This window comes from Cervus canadensis, chromosome 7 (genome assembly GCF_019320065.1).
Source record: "Cervus canadensis isolate Bull #8, Minnesota chromosome 7, ASM1932006v1, whole genome shotgun sequence".
NCBI lineage: Eukaryota > Metazoa > Chordata > Mammalia > Artiodactyla > Cervidae > Cervus > Cervus canadensis.
Window position 1 is genome coordinate 75,927,233 of NC_057392.1, and position 22,683 is coordinate 75,949,915.

Genomic DNA, 22,683 nt, shown 5'->3' on the forward strand with positions numbered 1-22,683 from the left:
AGAATCTGGTGGGCTACAGTCCATAAATAGTCAGACGTGACTGAGTACACAGGCACACATACTGTATATAGACAGAATTTTACTTATTTATCCAATTTGACAATCTTTGACTCTTAATACGAGCACTAAGTCCACTTATATTTAGTATAATTAGTGATATTTTGGGGTTCAATTGTACCTTTTTACTCTTTGTCCTATTTTTTGTCATCTGTCCTTTGTCCACTGTTTAGCCATCACTGCCTTTTTTTGTTTGTTTGTTTTGGTTTTTAGGAAACAATAAAAATCCCTTTAGTTTGCTGCTTTTCATTTCACTTTTTTCATTTTGAAGGGCCATCACAGTATCATTTACTAAATTCTATGAGAAAAGTTGCCCCTGGATGGTTGTGCCTAGGAATCACTGAGGAAACCACAATCCCATGTAGCGTTAACAGTGTGGTTGAGCCAGGCAGACTTCACAGGCCACTGTGTCTTCTTTCTTTCCCCCAACCCAATCCAAGCTAAGCGAAGACTGAGTGGCCAGAAGGTTTGGAGGGAACCAGTTTAATCCATGATAAAGCAACTGGCTGGGGCCTGGGAGGCAGAATTTGCAGAGCACAGGCTTCCCCAGACCAGGATTCAGGTAGGTGACCCCCAGGAGAGTCCTCTCTGAGGACTGAGGCTGGCCCTCAGTACCTATTTGTAGATGGTTGGTGGATCTCAGTCGTTCCAAATACTGAAAAGTGATGTGTGAACAATGACCTTGGGTGTTCTCTTCATCTGTGTTCTAGACTGGGACCTTGTACTGCCTTCCAGTTTCACAAAGAACTTGTAGAATGTGGAAGGGAAGAGAGAGGGTCCCAATCACAGCAGCTCTCAACCCTTAAGGCAAGATCTAGTGAGGGCCTGCTGAAGCTGAAGCTCCAGCACTTTGGCCACCTGATGTGAAGAACCAACTCACTGGAAAAGACCCCGATGCTGGGAAAGGTTGAGGGCAAGAGGAGAAGGGGGCAACAGAGGATGAGATGGTTGGATACCATCAGTGAACTCAATGAACTTGAGTTTGAGCAAACTCCAGGAGATAGCGAAGGACAGGGATGCCTAGTGTGTTGCAATCCACAGGGTTGCAAAGAGTCAGACACGGCTTAGTAACTGAACAACAACAACAGCAAGGCCTGGATGAACACCTTTTATTGAAAAATCTGCAACGAGGTAAATTGCAGTTCCTATTGCTGTGGATTATCCAGACTCCTATCTGAGAAACCAGAGGTGAATAATGATTTTGGGGAGCCAGCCAGGTCCAATATAAAGATACTTTTGTTGAAATTTAACACCCCAAGGTAGTCTCTCCAGAACTGGGATCAGAATGTACATCCAAGGGAAGGACCATTCTGCTGGTGCCAGTTCTCTAGCAGAGGTTGTTGGTTTGGATTTCCTCCCATCTCCATGGTTACCGAGAACCAGACAGGCTATTCAAAGTATGGTGAATATAGAACTGATCCACCTTCTAGGAGAGCTGAGTGCAGACTAGTTGGGGTCAGTGGTCACTTGGGTCCTCTGTCCACAGTCCATGCTGAGGTCTATATCTCACAGGCAGGGCGCAGGATCAAAAAACAAAGACTGCAGGCAGTCTTGAGCTTAATACTACCCCTGTGATCAGAGTGGTCTCAGTTTCAAAGCCTCATCTAGCTGACACTCAAGAGGATGTTCCATTTTAAAAAGTGTTTTTACACTTTTGTCCAAGGCTTGGATTGTTTTAAGTGTCCTGTCCTTTCTTTCTCATCTCCAGGCCCCCTTTCTGTTATTGATGTACAATGTCCAAACATAGACATCTGCTGTGTATATCGAATGGCCTGTGAAGAGGGAGGGTCCAGGCACATTTCCTTTCTCCCTCTAGAAGGATAGGAAGTTTCTCCCAAACCCATGTATACTGTGATTGAAAATATGGAAGTGGGTGATAAAGTCTATGGGTGGGGTTATTCCTTTGCTCCATTCTTGACAAGTCTTTTCTTCTCTTGTCTCTCCTTGGAGATGGAGGGCATCGTGTGTTTCAGAGTAGAGAGTGTTCTCCTGGCTAAGTGGGGATACCACTGTCAGGACTCATGGGATGATTGACCCTGTGGAGAGCCTGGCCTGGACTGGGGCACATAAGCATGAGGAAACCTCAGGTGTAGCCTCTGAATGACCCTGTCAGCTCCCTTTTCTTCCCAAGGGGAAAAGGATCATCAGGACAAGAACTCTTTAAGGATCTTGCATGTGTCCTCAGGCACAGACGTGGTGCAGTCTGTGGTTCTCAGATCTGTGAGTATCTCATGGTCTTTCCTACTTGCCATGGTTATGTCTCCAAAGAGAGAAACAGTCTTATAATCATGATTTTTCACATGTCCCAGGAAACATCTCTTGTTCCAGCTATCAGGAAAGACATGAAAGCTGACCTGGCCTCCTAATAGAAAACATGAAGTTTTTATTTGCAAACTCTTTGTCCAGATCTGCTACACATTTTTTGTCTTAACTTTTTTTGTTAGTAGTGTGTATAGAATTCCGTGTGTTCTTTGGGGCTGCAGCTTCTTTCAATAGAGGACACATTCACATCTCATTTAGAATTTCATTCAAAAATACCCCTTTTCTTTAGGAGTTTCATTTCTGCAATGTAGCTCAGACAATCGATTAAATCTTGGATTAGGGCCTCACCCAGGTGACCTTGAATATTCTGTTTGTACAAGAATTACCTATCTTTGTATGCCACCAAGCCATTTCCTGGAAACACATAATCATATCTTTTTAACCACATCATTTTCCAGCTTCTGCACTTTATCAAAAGTCAACCCACTTATTACTCAGATTTTGATCTTCTGCCTCAATTTGCTTAGAATGCCATTTATTTCTTTCATAGTTTCCTGGCAAGAGGCCAAGAGGGTCAAGGAGGAAGAAGATGGGGTCAGGAACCCTCAAGCCCCTAGTTTCCATCTCTCTCCCTTACTTTCTGTTAAAATAATGAAAATATAGTAATAGATTGTTTTTACTATTCCACTCTACCTCCTATGCAGAATTTTGCTATTCACTGTTTCAATTAGTTTTCTAGTGGCTATTTTAGAGATTACAGTATGCTTCCTTAACTTTTCTTCTCCCTGGAATGGATATCTAATTAATGCACACAAGGCAAGAATTATTTTCATTCTCATTTTCTTTAGTTGGATCCACTTCCTGTGATGACCCTTGCAACTCTGCTCTGTTAGTTCCCGATTCTCTCGAGTTTTGTTTTCCTGAAAGTTTCTTTATTTTACCTTCTTTTTTGAAGAATATCTTCACTGTATATAGCATTCCTGGCAAATGTAATTTTATTTTTTAAAGCACTTTAAAGATATCATTTCATCACTGTCTCTCTTCCACTAGCTGTCCTGTTCATCTTCTGCTATATACATTGCTTGTTCTCTCCCTTTCTCTCCCTTTTTCCCTTTTTTCTACCTCCCTCCTTTCTTTCTTACTGGATGCTTTTGAGATATTTTCTTTATATGTCATTAGTAGTAGTTTCACCAGGCTGAGACCTTGTGTAGTTTTTATTGTATTTATCCTGCTTGGGATTTCTTTCTTCTTGGCTCTGTAGACTGATATTTTTAAAAGCTTAAAAATTTTATTTGAGGTTAATATTTTTTCTTTCCCATTTTGCTTCTCCTCTTGGGCCACCAATTACATGTATAGTAGGTTCCCTGCATACAAGCAGTTCTGTTCCAAGAGGACATTTGTTAAGTCCAATTTGTTGGTTAAGTCCAACAAAATTAATCTAGGTACCCAAATACTGGCTATAATATTGCACTGTAATAGGGTTTGTAATACTTTTCACAAAAATAATACACAAAAATAAACATAAAAAAATAAAGAAAGCTATTTTTTTTTAAGAAAGCATTTTTAATTTTACACTATGGTGCCTTGAAAAGCACAGTAGTATAGTGCAAGAGCTGGCATCCAGTGGATAGGCAAGAAGAGTTACTGACTGCAAGAGGGAGAGATGGTGTGCTAAGGTGGAACGGAAGGATTGTTAGCGATAGGGAATGGAGGACAATCTGCGATTTCACTTATGCCTGACACTGATAGCACAGGTTCTGGTTCCTTGCTGGAACAAGATGCATGGTCACAACTTCAAGAAGGTTCATATTTTGAAGTTTGTATTTAGACTGTTTGCTATTATCACCACCTAGGTCTCTGTGGCTCTGTTTATTTTTTCAAGCTCTCCTTTTTATATCTGTGCTTCAGATTAGATTAGTTTCTATTTACTGGCCTTCAAGTACATATTTTTTCTCTATATTGTCGTTATTTCCCTCCAATAATTTTATTTCAAATATTGTACATTTTTAGTTCTAAGATTCATATCTGGTAATTTTAAGAGAGATTTCAATCTGTTCCAAAACTCCTTACCTCTTTAACATTCTATTCATCTTTGGCTATAAATTATTTAACATATTTCCAACAGTAATTTTGATGTATTTGGCTGCTAATGCAAACAAATGTACCATCTGAGTATCTTTTTCTATCCACTTGCTTTCTACTTTGGTTATAAATTTAATTTTCTTGCCTCTTCATAGGTCAAAAAAGTTTTAACTCTATGTAAAACACTATTGATGGTATATTGAAGAAAATCTTGATTTTGTTACCTTCATCAGAAGAGTATTGAATTTTCTCTACCTGGCAGTTACATTTTTGGTGAATCTCTTTATCTTGTGAAGGTTCTTGTTTTAGGCTTTATTAGGGTGAATCTATGGGCTTCCCAGGTAGCGCTAATGGTAAAAAACCCACCAGCAAATGCAATAGACATAAGAGACACGTGTTTGATCCCTGGGTCTGGAAGATCCCCTGGAAGAGGGCATGATAACCTCCTCCAGCATTCTTGTCAGGAGAACCCCATAAAGAGAGGAGCCTGGCAGGCTACAGTCCATAGGGTTGCAAAGAGTTGGATGTGAGAAGTGACATAGCATGCACACATGCAGGGTGGATCTACATTTACTCAATTTTTCCTATACAAACGTAGCTCCATATTTTGAGAAAGACTTTTACTTCTAAAACATTGGCCTATCTGTGTTTCACTGAAATTCTTGAATTGCTTGATATATGAGCTGTTCAGACACTTTTAAAATTTTGATATACATTCATCTTTTTTTTTCTTTTTTGGTTTGCTTTTACTTTCTAGTGTAACAAGAATTTCCAGGCTCATCTCTTCCTTTCCCTGTACCACTTCTAGAATCAGTCAATGGGAAATTGGAAATCAGCCATAAGGAGTTTTGTTTCATCTCAGTTACTAATAGTATTTTAAAACAAAGATCTGGATATACTTGTATTGATGATGCATTGTTCTTTCTGGGCCCTTTCAGGGAAAGAAATAGAAAAAAAAAATTAATGACTTCAAGAGTATTTCTACTTCTGGCCATAGAGCACTGCTCTTAGAATGACTCTGCTGCTATAAACAACTAAAAAACTATATATACCTCAACAGGTGTTAGACATTAGAAAACAGCCAGAATAGGACTGTGATTCTTGAGAGAAAGAAGACAAATAAGTCAGACTTATGCTTGATGTACGTTACTCTCTGATGTCAGCTTTCTGGGCTTACGGTGCAGGCAAAGAGAAACCAAAGCTGAGCAATCTGAACCAGCTGAAGAGCCAGAAGTCAGGTGGAAGGACGTAGAGAAGGATCAATGTGTTGGAAAAAATACTGGGGAGAAGACAGCACAGAGACAGAGGTTCAGAGAACTATAGTGAGGTCTTCTTGAATACTTACCTTATTAATTCTCTATACATGAATAGGAAAGCATTCCATGAAGTGCTTGGGGTAACACCAGTCTAAACAAATCCTAGAGCTCAAATATACCAAAAGCAGAAATACAAAGTTAAATACTTTATGAGGCCTTAGGGATAGTTCACAACTTTAGAAGTTGAGTCAAATCAACTATAGTATAGACTAAAGATTTCGCTGAACTTCTCTTCACAGGGATTAATAGCCATCCCCAAAGGATCAAATCTCCTTTAAGCAGCTTACCTACATGCTAGAGAAAACTCCAAGCTCATTAAAGAAATAGAATCTATTCACCCAACATAAAAATCATAATTTCTAAGATTCAATACAAAATTACTAGGTATGCAAATAAGCAGGAAAAATATGATGTATAACCAGCAGGAAAACGAATCAAAAGAAAGAGATGCAGAAATGGAAAAGATGACACTGTATTAAAATAGCTAATGTATATGTCCCAAATGCTCATAATAAAAACAAAACTATGAACATAAGGAGGAGAGAACTAGAAGATAGCAGAAAAAGAGCAAAGCTTTTAAAAAGAAGACTGTAAAACTTTTAGAGGTGCTAAACCATATTTGAAATAAACAGTACACTGGATGATATGAACAGCAGATTAGATGCCACAAAAGAAAGATCAGTGCACTTGAAGACATAGTAATAGAATGAAGAACAGAGGGAATCAGACCTGAAGGTGGAAGAAAAAAATATTTGAAGAAATAATGATCAAGAAATATTCTAATTTGAATTATGTGAATCTAAAGATAAAAGGAGTTCAATAAACTCAATCAGCATAAATATAAAGGAAAAGCACATCAGAGTCATATTTTGAAAACCACTGAAAAATTGTTTTAAACTTTAAAATTCAGTATTAATAAAGATTTAGTGAAAACCTTTAAGTGTGAATGAACGATGTTGAATCTTTACTAGATCAGTTTGCTTGCCAGAAAATAACACGAGGGTCCAGAGTGTAGAAAGTAATTACCAGACCAAAGGATAAGAAGTAAGTGCTAAAATAAAGAAATGATAATGTAGACAGTTAATAAGGAGTAACTGACCAATATTTGTCCACCCTAAGGCAATATCTGTTTTCTTCACTCTATTATTTAAATTAATGTATCTTTAATGCCTTCATATTTTCTTTGTGAGTTTAGATTTGTGAGGAGCTAGAACTGAGAAAATTCCATGTACATCTATGATTTAATGATGTACTCTTTTTAACATGTCATTTAGCAAGTCATTTAGCCTTCCACAGTGATAAATGCAAAAAAGTAGAGGAAAACAATAGAATGGGAAAGACTACAGATCTCTTCAAAAAAATTAGGGATACCAAGGGAACATTTTATGCAAAGATGGGCACTATAAAGAACAGAAATGGTACGGACCTAACAGAAACAGAAGATATTAAGAGGTGGCAACAATACACAGAAGAACTATACAAAAACGGTCTCCATGACCCAGATAATCAGGATGGTGTGATCACTCACCTAGAGCCAGACATCCTGGAACACAATGCCAAGTGGGCCTTAGGAAGCATCACTATGAACAAAGCTAGTGGAGGTGATGGAATTCCAGTTGAATTATTTCAAATCCTAAAAGATGATGTTGTGAAAGTGCTGCACTCAATATGCCAGCAAATTTGGAAAAATCAGCAGTGGCCACAGGATTGGAAAATGTCAGTTTCATTACAATCCCAAAGAAAGGCAAAGCCAAAGAATGTTCACACTACCCCACAATTGCACTCATCTCACACGCTAGTAAAGAAATGCTCAAAATTCTCTAAGTGAGGCTTCAACAGCTCGTGAACCGTGAACTTGCAGACATTCAAGCTGGATTTAGAAAAGGTAGAGGAGCCAGAGATCAAATTGCCAACATCCACTGGATCATCGAAAAAGCAAGAGAGTTACAGAAAAAGATCTATTTCTGTTTTATTGACTATGCTAAATCCTTTGACTGTGTGGATCACAATAAACTGTGGAAAATTCTTAAAGAGGTGGAAATACCAGACCACCTGATCTGCCTCCTGAGAAATCTATATGCAGGGCAAGAAGCAACAGTTAGAAGTGGACATGGAACAACAGACTGGTTCCAAATAGGGAAAGGAGTAAGTCAAGGCTGTATATTGTCACCCAACTTATTTAACTTATATGCAGAGTACATCATGTGAAATGCCAGGCTGGATGAAGCACAAACTGTAATCAAGATTGATGGGAGAAATCAATAATCTCAGATATGCAGATGACACCACCCTTATGCAGAAAGTGAAGAAAAACTAAAGAGCCTCTTGATGAAAGTGAAAGAGGAGAGTGAAAAAGTTGGCTTAAAACTCAACATTCAGAAAATTAAGATCACGGCATCTGGTCCCATCACATCATGGCAAATAGATAGGGAAACAATGGAAACAGTGACAGACTTTATTTCTGGGGGCTCCAAAATCACTGCAGATGGTGACTGTAGCCATGAAATTAAGACACTCATTCCTTGGAAGAAAACTTATGACAGCATGTTAAACCTAGACAGCATGTTAAATAACAGAGACATTACTTTACCACCAAAGTCCATCTTGTCAAACTATGGTTTTTCCAGTAGTCATGTATGGATATGAGAGTTGGACTGTAAAGAAAGCTGAGTGCTGAAGAATTGATCATTTTTAATTGTGATGTTGGAGAAGAATTTTGAGAGTCCCTTGGACAGCAAGGAGATCCAACCAGTCCATCCTAAAGGAAATCAGTCCTTAATATACATTGGAAGGATGATGCTGAAGCTGAAACTCCAATACTTTGGCCACCTGATGTGAAGAACTGACTCATTTGAAAAGACCCTGATGCTGAGAATGATTGAAGGCAAGAGGAGAAGGGGATGACAGAGGATGAGATGGCTGGATGGCATCACCGACTCAATGGATATGAGTTTGAATAGGCTCCAGGAGTTGGTGATAGCACAGGGAAGCCTGGTGTGCTGCAGTCTATGGGGTCACAGAGAGTCAGACATGACTCAGTGACTGAACTGAACTGAACTATTTTAGCATCTCCTGGAGTTGCTGCAAAATTAATAATGCCACATATATGAAATAAAGAGTCTTGCCCTTTGAATTTGCTCCTTGAGCAATATTGATTTTAAAAATTATATAAATTACACAGTGGCATTTAATGAGTTGAGACTTTTCCAATGATATTAACCCTCTAAAATCACTTATACAAAAGAGGAGTTTTCTAAATTCATTTTAAGTCTTCCTTACAGCACAATAATTTTTTAAAAAATCTAAATATGTATGCCTTCCACTATCTATTCACCTACCCATCCATTGATCCATTTACATTTTTTGAGAAAACTACATTGATTATAATACCTAATTACTGTGCAATTGTGGAAACTATTCCAAATTAACTAAGAAAACATAAACATGAATATTCCACTTAGCAGTAGTCTAATAGTAATCACAAATCTCATTAACATTATGTTTTATGAATGTATTTATTCATATCATTTCATTAGAATTTCATAACCATGTGCACGGTAGGGGGGAGAAAACTGACATGATTCCCATTTTCAATATGGCAAATATAACTTACAAGCAAAAGAGATTTCCCTAAGGCTCAAGTGCCTGGTATTGGACTTGAAATCAGGTATTTTGGTTGGTCTTCCAGAGTTTTTTCTAATATGACAGAAAATGTCTTTGGAAACAGCTGCAAATTTGAATACTGCCCATATATTGATTATACATTCACTAAAAGTACAAATGGTATCATATTTATATCATTAAATTAGATATACAATTAAATTTAATTTCATGTATTGGTTTTTCTATGTGAGTAAATCTCTTTAACATTGAAGTGCTGTCACAAGAACTAAGGAACCATAGTACTAATGAACAGTTTTAGATAGTAAATTAGATTTCTATTGTTGCATAATCAGTTGCAAATATAGCAGCTTATAATTGCATTCTTTGATCATCTCCCAGTTTTGGTAGGTCAAAAATCTGGCAAGACATAGGTGAAATCTCAATTCAGTGTATTACAAGCCAAGATCAATGTTTCAGCAGGGTTACAATTCAATCTAGGACTTGGGATCCTTTTTCATGATTACTAACTTTGGCAGAATTTATTTCCTTCTCATGTTTACCATGTGGTTCCTCCCATATTCAAGCCAACAATAGTAGGTTGAACTTTTCACATTCTTCAAATCTCTCTGATTTACCCTTTATCCACACCCCTCTGACTTCCTTTACTGCTTTTAAGAGCTCATGTGATTGCTTTCTGCCTACCTGGATAATCCCAGATAATCTTTCGATCTTAAAGTCAACTGATTATTAACCTTAATTACAGCTCCAAAGTCTTTTCTCCACCTGATGTAACGTATTCATTGACATAACACCAGGGACAAAGGTCATAGGGACAAGATTCTGCCTAACACAGAGATACTTCCTGGAAGAGCTATCAAATAAATTTCTCTGTGAATATACAGCTTTATCTATTCAGTTTTAAGCTTTAAATGTTAAAAAGCAAATTGAGATTAAAATTCATTCCAAAAGTATTTATTTGGTGCTTAATAGCACAGTCAAGAAATATATATTTAGCACTTGGTATTGAACAGTACTAAGGCTCCCCAGGTGGTGCAGTGGTAAAGAATCTGCCTGTCAATGCAGAAGACATGGAGATGTGGGTTCGATCCCTGGGTCGGGAAGATCCCCTGGAGTAGGAAATGGCAACCCACTCCAGTGTTTTTGCCTGGAAAATTGCAAGGATAGAGGAGCCTTGTAGCTTTGGGGTCTACAGTTCGTGGAATTGCAAAAGTGTTGGACATATCTGAGTGACTGAGCACACACACAAAGAATAGTACTACTAGACAAAATTCTATCTTAATATCATTCTTTCCCTTGTGGGTAATGATATCTGACAAAGAAATATGCTGGATATACATCTCATAAATAAACATAAAATAAAAGCTACTATCTCTTATCCCAAAGAACTCTCCATACATAAAGAGTAATTTCCATAAAAATACCCATGAAAGTGAAAAATACAGTATTGCTGTAGCAAGAGATCATGGTGTATGAAGATAAAAGGGCAAAAGACAATCCTAGAAAAGTAAGCAAGAACCAGATCTTTGAAAGAAAGCTTTGAAAACCTGATTCAAAAACAGGACCTTGATCAAACAATTTAAAGGTTTTTTATGGTCTTTTTCTCTTTGTGTAAATTGAAAACAAGCATTAACTCTTCTAAGTCATATTAGGGTCAGGAGATTGGAAGAATAAGGAAGTGTTATTGATATGTGTACCCTGTCGAATGATGCTGTTGTTTAGTCGACTTTTTGCGACCCCATTGACTGTAGCCTACCAGGCTCCTCTGTTCATGGAATTCCACAGGCAAGAATATTGAATTACGCTGCCATTTCCTTCTCCCTGGGATCTTCCTGACCTAGAAATCAAACACATGTCCCCTACATTGGCAGGTGGATTCTTTACCTCTGAGCCACCAGGAAAGCACCACATGGTCAAATACATTATAGGTATTGTTAAATAGATAAAGTTAAGTATTTTTGGTAAGTTTCTATTTGTCTATGAAATTGTGCAGCATAGGTAATCACCCATTTTGTCAATATGAAACTTAAATCTCATGGTCCTTTATCAGATTCACTATCATGAACAAGTATACATTTTTTCTGTGACCCATGATCAGACACCAAGAAGATTCTTTAAAATGTAACATTGGTGAAAGTAGTATAATTGAAACTACGACTGCAGATGGTGATTGCAGCCATGAAATTAAAAGACGTTTACTACTTGGGAGAAAAGTTATGACCAACCTAGACAGCATATTAAAAAGCGGAGACATTACTTTGCCAACAAATGCCCATCTAGTCGGGGCTATGGTTTTTCCAGTAGTCATGTATGGACGTGAGCTGGACTATAAAGAAAGCTGAGTGCTGAAGAATTGATGCTTTTGAACTATGGTGTTGGAGAAGACTCTTGAGAGTTGCTTGGACTGCAAGGAGATCCAACCATTCAACCCTAAAGGGAATCAGTCCTGAATATTCATTGGAAGAACTGATGTTGAAGCTGAAACTCCAACACTTTGGCCACCTGATGTGAAGAACTGACTCATTTGAAAAGACCCTGATGCTGGGAAAGATTGAAGATGGGAGGAGAAGGGGATGACAGAGGATGAGATGGTTGGATGGCCTCACTGAGTTAATGGACATGAGTTTGAGTAAACTCCAGGAGTTAGTGATGGACAGGGAGGCCTGGTGTGCTGCAGTCCATGGGGTTGCAAAGAGTCAGACATGACTGAAAGACTGAACTGAACTGAACTGATTTCATAATTAGATACATCTGAGCAGTTATTTTTACTGTTTGAAACACCCTCATGCCATCTTATTGTATTTAATGACAACTTTCTCAAAATCTCAGAAGATTTTGTATTTTATACTTTGCCTATTTCTTCAACCTTTTCTCATATCAGTTATTCATCCTTCCTGTCTTTGCTAACAGTAAAAATTAACACTGTCTTTTTTTTTTTAATATATAGTGATACATGCTTATTTTCACCTCAGAGGCTTTAAATATTTTATTCTTCCACACATACTTCAGCCCAATTAACTCATAATAATCATTCCATTTGCAAATCAGTGTTTTCCTTCTTTTCTTTTTTTTTAATCATTATTAGGTATAGTGGTTATTTTTCATATAAAAAAGTGGTTAAAAATATCTCCTTATTTTTCTGTGTTGTGGAACATTTTAAATAGCATGGTCATGTTCTTATTTTAAAAGTTTGATAAAATTCTCTTTTTTTGGTTCCAAGGATTTGGGGAGAGTAGCAGCAGTGTTCTTGTATTATTTATTAAATGATGACTTTGCTTCTGCTTTTTTATGTTCCTGCTTCCTGAAAATTTTAGTAGATTGATATTGGATATCGAACATCCTGGGTCAATGCTTTAATTTTTCTGATATTCTACTTTCTGTCTCTTTTTTGTTGCTCTTCTATTTTACAGAAACTTTGTTCAAATATTTTCTTAGTCTACTGAATTTTATATTTGTGCCATAATATTGTAAACTCTGAAGATCTTTCTTGCTCTCTAAATGCTTTTATTTATTACTTTTTATTTATTTACTGTCATTTATTATGATGCTATAACCCTTTTTTCTTATGCATTATATGTTCTTCTTAAGAATGCAAACTATTAAAATAAAAACTTTTAATAATTGTCTGCTTTCTCAATATCTCTCTTTTTCTATTCCTCCCTTTCTCCCTTTCTCTTTCTCATTTTCTGTTTCTTTCAACTGGAGTACTTCCTTCAAGTATATTCTAAAGTTTTAAGAGAGAAAATGAACGCAAAATTAAAATTTCCACATGTGTGTACCTATGGCTGATTCATGTTAATGTATGGCAGAAACCGACACAATATTGTAAAGCAATTATCCTTCAATAAAACTAGAAAAAATAAACTTATGGGAAAAAAATGTTCAGGTCTAATGATCAAATCTAGTCAAACCAAAACCAAATGTAGGCTATTTTAATCCTCTAAAGTAGTTAATATCTCTTCATTTTATTGCTATATTTTGTCATTTTCCTTACTAGAGTAGTTTCTAAATATTGGAGAGAAATGCATTTACAACACAATTTTCTAAAATGTATGTCTGATCCTTAGTATTCTATGTACAGAAAGTATATTCCATAGGTGATCAGTTTTATTATCTTGATTAGCAAAGAAGCCAAAAAAGAGGCATATCAATGCTCATGGATCCTCATGTTAAGTTTTGGCTCTATTGAAGTGCAATGAATAAACACCCCAAATCTTCACCCTTGCCATGGCCACATAGTGAGCATGGTGTTCGTCTCTTCTTTTCTGACTTTGCGACATGATTTTTGTACATGTGATTTTTCTGGCTAATAGAATACAGTTAAAAGTATCTATAAGTCAATTCTGAACTTAGACTTAAGAAAATTCTTGTTTTATTCAAAAGAGATCCCTTGGATATATATTAGTCAGGGCTCTCAGAGAAACAGAATCAGTAAGATGTATGCATATTATTTATATGTATATTTAATTTATATTGTATATAGAATTATTATATATATTTATTATAACACCCAAAAAAGATGCCCTTTTCATTAGAGGGGACTGGAATGCAAAAGTAGGAAGTCAAGAAACACCTGGAGTAACAGGCAAATTCGGCCTTGGAGTATGGAATGAAGCAGGGCAAAGACTAATCGAGTTCTGACAAGAGAACCCACTGGTCATAGCAAACACCCTCTTCCAACAACACAAGAGAAGACTCTACACATGGACATCGCCAGCTGGCCAACACTGAAATCAGATTGATTATATTCTTTGCAGCCAAAGATGGAGAAGCTCTATACAGTCAGCAAAACAAGACCTGGAGCTGACTGTGGCTCAGATCATGAACTCCTTCTTGCCAAATTCAGACTTAAATGGAAGAGAGTAGGGATAACCACTGGACCATTCAGGTATGACCTAAATCAAATCCCTTATGAATATACAGTGGAAGTGAGAAATAGATTTAAGGGACAAGATCTGATAGACAGAGAGCCTGATGAACTATGGACGGAGGTTCGTGACATTGTATAGGAGACAGGGATCAAGACCATTCCCATGGAAAAGAAATGCAAAAAGGCAAAATGGCTGTCTGAGGAGGCCTTACAAATAGCTGTGAAAAGAAGAGAAACAAAAAACAAAGGAGAAAAGGAAAGATATTCCCATTTGAATGCAGAGTTCCAAAGAATAGCCAGGAGAGATAAGAAAGCCTTCCTCAGTGATCAATGCAAAGAAATAAAGGAAAACAACAAAATGGGGAAGACTAGAGATCCCTTCAAGAAAATTAGAGATACCAAGGGAATATTTCATGCAAAAATGGGCTCAATAAAGGACAGAAATGGTATGGACCTAACAGAAGCAGAAGATATTAAGAAGAGGTGGCAACAATACACAGAAGAACTGTACAAAAACGGTCTCCATGACCCAGATAATCACGATGGTGTGATCACTCACCTAGAGCCAGACACCCTGGAATGTGAAGTCAAGTGGGCCTTAGGAAGCATCACTATGAACAAAGCTAGTGGAGGTGATGGAATTGCAGTTGAGCCATTTCTAATCCTGAAAGATGATGCTGTGAAAGTGCTGCACTCAATATGCCAACAAATTTGGAAAACTCAGCAGTGGCCACAGGACTGGAAAAGGTCCGTTTTCTTTCCAATCCCTGAGAAAAGCAATCCCAAAGAATGCTCAAACTACCACACAATTGCACTCATCTCACACGCTAGTAAAGTAATGCTCAAAATTCTCCAAGCCAGGCTTCAGTAATATGTGAACAGAGAACTTCCAGATGTTCAACCTGGTTTTCGAAAAGGCAGAGGAACCAGAGAACGAATTGCCCATCTGCTGGATCATCAAAAAAGCAAGAGAGTTCCAGAAAAACATCTATTTCTGCTTTATTGACTACGCCAAAGACTTCGACTGTGTGGGTCACAACAAACTGTGGAAAATTCTTCAAGAGATGGGAATACCAGACCACCTGACCTGCCTCTTGAGAAACCTGTATACAGGTCAGGAAGCAACAGTCAGAACTGGACATGGAACAACAGACTGGTTCCAAATAGGAAAAGGAGTATGTCAAGGCTGTATATTGTCACCCTGCTTATTTAACTTATATGCAGAGTACATCATGAGAAACACTGGGCTGGAAGAAGCACAAGCTAGAATCAAGATTGCTGGGAGAAATATCAATAATCTCAGATATGCAGATGACACCACCCTTATGGCAGAAAGTGAAGAGGAACTTAAAAGCCTCTTGATGAAAGTGAAAGAGGAGAGTAAAAAAGTTAGCTTAAAGCTCAGCATTCAGAAAACTAAGATCATGGCATCTGGTCCCATCACTTCATGGCAGATAGATGGGGAGACAGTGGAAACAGCATCAGACTTTATTTTTTGGGCTCCAGAATCACTGCAGATGGTGATTGCATCCATGAAATTAAAAGACTCTTAATCCTTGGAAGGAAAGTTTTGACCAACCTAGATAGCATATTAAAAAGCAGAGACATTACTTTGCCAACAAAAGTCCATCTGGTCAAGGCTATGGTTTTTCCAGTGGTCATGTATGGATGTGAGAGTTGGACTGTGAAGAAAGCTGAGCACCGAAAAACTGATGCTTTTGAACTGTGGTGTTGGAGAAGACTCTTGAGAATCGGTTGGACTGCAAGGAGATCCAACCAGTCCATCCTGAAGGAGATAAATCCTGGGTGTTCATTGGAAGGACTGATGCTGAAGCTGAAAATCCAATACTTTGGCCACCTCATGTGAAGAGTTAACTCATTGGAAAAGTCCCTGATGCTGGGAGGGATTGGGGGCAGGAGGAGAAGGGGACGACAGGGGATGAGATGGCTGGATGACATCACTGACTCAATGGGCATGAGTTTGAGTAAACCCTGGTAGTTTGTGATGGACAGGGAGGCCTGGCATGCTGCGATTCGTTGGGTCACAAAGAGTCGGACTCGACTGAGTGACTGAACTGAACTGAACTGAACTGAACTGAATTGAATATATAATAAGTAGTAGTGCTAGTCACTCAGTCATGTCCAACTCTTTGCTATCCCGTGGATTGTAGTCCGTTAGGCTCCTTGGTCCATGAGATTCTATAGGCAAGAATACTGCAGTGGATTGCCATTCCCTTCTCCAGAGGATCTTCCCAACCCAGGGATCAAACCTGGGTATCCTTTATTTGATATATAATATATAGAGAGGAACCAGTTCATATGATTATGAAGGCTGAAAATTCCTAACAGCTGCAATATACAAGCCAATAGTTTCAAGACTCACAAAGAATCTATGTTTCAATTGGAGTCCAAAGGCAGGAAAGGACCATGCCCCTGCTCATGATAGTCCTGGTGAAGAGCTCCTGCTCACCTTCCAGTGAGCCTTTCTGCTCTACTCGGAACTCCAGCTGTGGAGAAGGAAATGGCACCCCACTCCAGTACTCTTGCCTGGAAAATCCCATGGACAGAGGAGCCTGGTAGGCTGCAGTCCATGGGAATGCAAAGAGTCGGACACGACTGAGCGACTTCACTTTCACTTTCCACTTTCATGCATTGGAGAAGGAAATGGCAACCCACTCCAGTGTTCTTGCCTGGGGAATCCCAGGGACGGAGGAGGCTGGTGGGCTGCTGTCTATGGGGTCGCACAGAGTCGCACACGACTGAAGTGACTTAGCAGTAGCAGCAGAACTCCAGCTGCTTAAATGAAGGTCATTCACATTGGAGAAGGGAATCTGCTTATCCAGTCTATTGATTCAAATGTTAATCTTGTCTGAAAATATCCTCACAGACACACTCAGAATTAACCAAATATCTGGCACCCCCAAGCCCAGTCCATTTGACACCTAAAATTAACAAACATAGCTAGGTCGCTAGTACCTCCACAGCCTGGACCCCAATGAACATTATTAAAACAGACCTGTCCAAATCAGGCCTAACCAGGTCTGAAACAAAGGATAGCCTATATTATCAAATTCTGGAAATCCACAGAAGTGTGAGAATAAGTTTGTTTGTTTGTTTGTTTGTTTTTTTTAAGCCATTGAGTTGTTAGATACATAGTGATAATTAATGTACACATCTAACATTTCCTTATTATATAACTGGATAGCCAAACATATTTGTGAAAAGGCCAAGCACAATGTCACACTACTGCATTTAATTTGAAGATCACTACTGATATCTATATGCGCTTCTTTATTTTGAGCCTTTACCACATTTGCTGTGTTGGAAAGTACACATGCATAGTTTCATGTAGGAAATAGTACAAGTATAACTGTCAGTGTATATCCCACATGTGATTGAAAGTAGTGTTTTAGAATGATGAAATAAGCTATTGAAGCACTACTGAAGCAATTTTATTTTTTGTTTTAAATGTGGCATTTCTTTGTAAGCATTTATTTTCTGTTCTTGGTTTTCTCCCATAATTTATGTTAAGCCAACCAATTTTCTGTTCCTATACTTGTCATTGCTTAATGCCTTTTTGATAAGTGTGTTATGACAACCATTATCTAGTCTTCAGGAATCTGATCTGTCACAAGTGCATTTCTAAAAATATCATTTGCAATGTCCCTTATTTCTGCTGCACTTGTTATGAAGTCTATGGATGTGTATGCCATGTGTTTCCGACATAGAGCGTTTAATTTCCCTGCAGAACATTTAATGATACCTGAACCTATTGGAAGATCTTTCTTAAGATGAAATAAATTTTCTTTTGTGTCAATTACACCTAACCTCAGGTACTCATAGGTCAAATTCTCTTTAAAATAAAGACAAGTATAGTAAGAATTAAATCAAAGATTGAAAGCAGATAGACCCCTGGGTTTAAAAGCTGTGTTCACTACTCTGTAGTCATGTGATAGCAGACAATGCTTTATATCTCCAGCCATTTGTTTTCTTAGCTTAATGACTTGCTTAAAGGTAGCTTATGATAATTGAATGAGATAACAAATAGCAGATTATTTAAAAGTGGTAAATTGTTCCATAATGGTATTTATTCTTTCTATTTTTACTTACAGAGAGCTCTTTTCATATAAAGAGAAGTTCCTAATGCCATCTTTTTTGTGACCTTGCTTTAGAAAGAACTTTTTACTACTGAAAACGTCCAGTGGCACTTAACTCGTCAGTCAGTTCAGTAACACAGTCATGTCCAACTCTTTGCAACCCCATGGACTGCAGAACACCAAGCTTCCCTGTCCATCATCAACTTCTGGAGCTTGCTTAAAATCATCTCCATTGAGTCGGTGATGCCATCCAACCATCTCATCCTCTGTGTCCCCTTCTACTCCTGACTTCAATCTTCCCAGCATCAGGGTCTTTTCCACTGAGTCAGTTCTTCACAGCAGGTGGCCAAAGTATTGGAGCTTCAGCTTCAGCATCGGTCCTTCCAAAGAATATTCAGGACTGATTTCCTTTAGAATTGACTGGTTTGACCTCCTTGCAGTCCAAGGGACTCTCAAGAGTCTTCTCCAACATCACAGTTCAAAAGCATTGATTCTTCAGCTCTCAGCTTTCTTTATGGTTCAACTCTTACTTTCATACATGACTACTAGAAAAACCATAGCTTTGACTACACAGATCTAGTTAACAAAGTAATGTCTCTTCTTTTTAATATGCTGTCTAGGTTGGTTACAGCTTTTCTTCTAAGAAGTAAGCGTCTTTTGATTTCACACCTGCAGTCATCATCTGCAGTGATTTTGGAGCCCTCAAAAATAAAGTCTGTCACTGTTTCTATTGTTTCCTCATTTATTTGTCATGAAGTTCTGGGACTGGATATCATGATTTTAGTTTTTTGAATGTTGACTTTTAAGCCAGCTTTTTCAGTCTCCTCTTTCATTTTCATCGAGAGGCTCTTTATCTTCATTTTCTATCATAAGGGTGGTGTCATCTGAATATCTTTGGTTATTGATATTTCTCCCAGCAGTCTTGATTTCAGCTTGTGATTCACCAGGCCAGCATTCCACATAACGTACTCTATGTAGAAGTTGAATAAGTAAGGTGACAATATACAGTCTTGATGTACTCTTTCCCAATTCGTAACCAGTCTGTTTTTCCATGTCTGGTTCTAGCTGTTGCTTCTTGGCCTGCATAAGATTCCTCAGGAGGTGGGTAAATTGATTTTGTATTCCATCTCTTCAAGAATTTTCCACAGTTTGTTGTGATCCACACAGTAAAAGACTTTGGTGTAGTCAATAAAGCAGAAGTAGATGTTTTTCTGGAACTCTCTTGGTTTTTTTATGAATCAACAGATGTTGGAAATTTGATCTCTGGTTCCTCTGCCTTTTCTAAATTCAGCTTGAACATGTGGAATTTCTCAGTTCACTGAGGAAGAAAGCCTTCCTCAGTGATCAGTGCAAAGAAATAGAGGATAACAACAGAATGGGAAAGACTCCAGATCTCTTCAGGAAAATCAGAGATACCAAGGGAATATTTCATGTAAAGATGGGCACAGTAAAGGACAGAAATGGTATGGACCTAACAGAAGCAGGGGATGTTAAGAAGAGGTAGCAAGAATACACAGAAGAACTATACAAAAAGGATCTTCATGATCCAGATAACCATGATGGCATGAACACTCACCTAGAGCCAGACACCCTGGAATGCAAAATCAAGTGGGCCTTAGGAAGCATCACAATGAACAAAGCTAGTGGAGGTAATGGAATTCCAGTTGAGTTATTTCAAATCCTGAAAGATGATGCTGTGGAAATGCTGCGCTCAATATGCCAGCAAATTTGGAAAACTCAGCAGTGGCCACAGGACTGGAAAAAGTCAGTTTTCATTCCAATCCCAAAGAAAGACAATGCCAAAGAATGTTCAAACTACCACATAATTATACTCATCTCACACACTAGTAAAGTAATGCTCAAAATTCTCCAAGTGAAGCTTCAACAGTATGAGAACCTAACTTGTTCTAGTTACTATAACTATAAGGAGAAGAAAATTGCAGAATTTTCACTCAATGAGTACATATAAAAATATATTAAATAAGTATCTGTAACAGATAGACAACCATTTTGTTATTCATAGACATTAGAATTTCTATCTAAGTAAGAAACTGGCTTCCCAGGTGGCTCAGTGGTGAATAATCTGCCTGCCAATGCAGGAGCCACAGCAGACACAAGTTTGATCCCTATTCCAGGAAGACAAACTGGAGGAGGAAATGGCAACCCACTCCTGTATTTTTGCCAGGAAAATCCCATGAATAGAGGAGGCTGGCAGGCTACAGTCCATTGTGTTGCAAACAGTCAGACATTACTGAGAAACTTAGCACACATGCACACTAATTAAGAAACTGCTATGTTGTTATCAAGGTCAGTAGTACTACTGTCTTATCCTTTGGGGAAAGATTTACAAAAGAAATATGTATTAAGATTCGTTGTTTTATTCTATTCTGCAAAATACAAAGGTAAACATTTTTTTAACTGAGGGTATATTATGAGGGTATATTTTTAACTGAGGGCATAAATATGGAGTAAAAGAAATCTGTGTCTTTTATATAATAAAAGTAACATTTATAGAGAATAGACTGTGCTCTAAGTATTTGTTACACATTTGCATATTAATTAATTTAAAACTCACAACAATCCTATGAAACAGCTATTTTTGTTATCCCATTTTATAGGTAGGAAATGTAAGTGCCAAGAATTTCTGTCACTAATCTGAAGTCACACAACTGGAAAAAGAGCCAGTGTAAAATAACCAATACAATTCACTTACATCCATGTCCAGCCACTTATACCTTGACATTACCCTAATATCCTTCACTCGGCACATTTAAATCTAGTATTCCACTTTCAGACCAAAGTTTCCTAATATTTAGTTGTCACAACAATTTATCTTTCTTTTACTCTTGCAAATGTCTGCTATTAGATCAGAAAATAGAAAAAGCCTTATACCTCTCTGTTTGCTGCTGTATATAGTAAGTCCATGATTCCCAAGTAAAATGTTTGCCCTCATCCTTCAATTCACCCCCAGTAAAATTCCACATGGTGCTAAAAGAATGGGCATTTCAAATACTCTGATCTGTTGTTACCACTCTCCTATCACCTCTCACTTGAGTACTACCACCATCTCACCACAAGAACCAGAAATACTTGATAATTCAGAGAAAATTGATTTTTCTTCTCTACACATCTCAAAAGTAACTCCTTAACCTCTCCCAGCAAACTCATTCTCTTTTTGTGTTACTTAACTCTGAATACTATTAGCATGTTTTCTTCCTCCAGATAGACTACTAGAAGTCATTGTTTACACTTCATATCCTCTCATCTTCCATTTCCATCAGCAATCCTTGTGATCTTACCTCTTACAGATCTCTAGAATTCATCTCGGGTTCTCCACACTCTTCTCCCGAGAACAAGCTACTACAATCTCCTACCGGAGGCATCACAATGCAGTCCTATGAATGCATCCCTCTGCCTCCACTCTTGCCCATTGTTACTAAGGCAAACAGTTCACAAAGCAGATCTAATCAACTCAAGATCCTTACTCAAAATGCTACAAATTTTTAACAAAAATCTTAATAGAACTTGGCATGATCTTATGTTAGTCTTAGTTTCTATGTCTTACACAGTGGTCTTTCCTTGATGAACTGAACCTCAGACTTCACCACTGGGCCTCTTACATGTTCCTTCCTCTGTCTTAAATGCACTTTCCCCTTCTCTATGTGTTCATTTCCTGTTATTTCTTGATATCACAATTTAATTTCCTCTGTCCTGGTCCCCAGTGGTAGGTCTTTCCCCTACTCCATGGTACTGTGTGATTTATCTTCACAGATCTTATTCTATTGTAATTGTAATGTTACATGTCTGTGATCATTTTATTAATGTCTGCCTCATCAACTAAAGAACTGCAAACTCCACAAGAACAGAGATAGTGTCATATATTGAGTCTTGAAATATAAAGTCCTTAATAAATATTTGTTATTTAATGGATTGATCTATATCAGTGGTTGGTAGAAGGGTTCTTTATTGTAAGCATTTTGAACTTCTGAACTTCAGGATGGAAAGATAATAAATTTGTATTGTTTCAAGCTACCAAGTCTGTGGTAATTTTTATAGCAGCAGTAGAAAATTAATATACTGGTGTAGCATTTTTAACTGTAGAACTTATTTATAGCACAGAATTATAATTTTCTGCTTGTTATGTCTCCCACCAGATTTTACCTCCCAGAAGAGAGGAACACTTCTTGAATAAATAGCCTGAGTAAACTGCACAATGCTTGGCATATAAATTGACAGAATGAAAGAATAAATTATCTTCTAACAGTCTATTAAATAGGAATGACCTTTTACACATAGTGGCAAAATTTTTATTACTTTTTCATTTGGAGTAATTTTTGTGACCACTGAGATGTTGCTGGTGTGTCTCTTTGAAAAAAAA

The 22,683-nt window shown here is 37.7% G+C and overlaps 1 pseudogene; it reads right to left on the reverse strand.

The window, feature by feature from the left end:
- Window positions 1-2,201: 2,201 nt before the first annotated feature.
- LOC122444759 lies at window positions 2,202-2,867 on the reverse strand (annotated as a pseudogene).
- Between the last annotated feature and the right edge of the window lie 19,816 nt (window positions 2,868-22,683).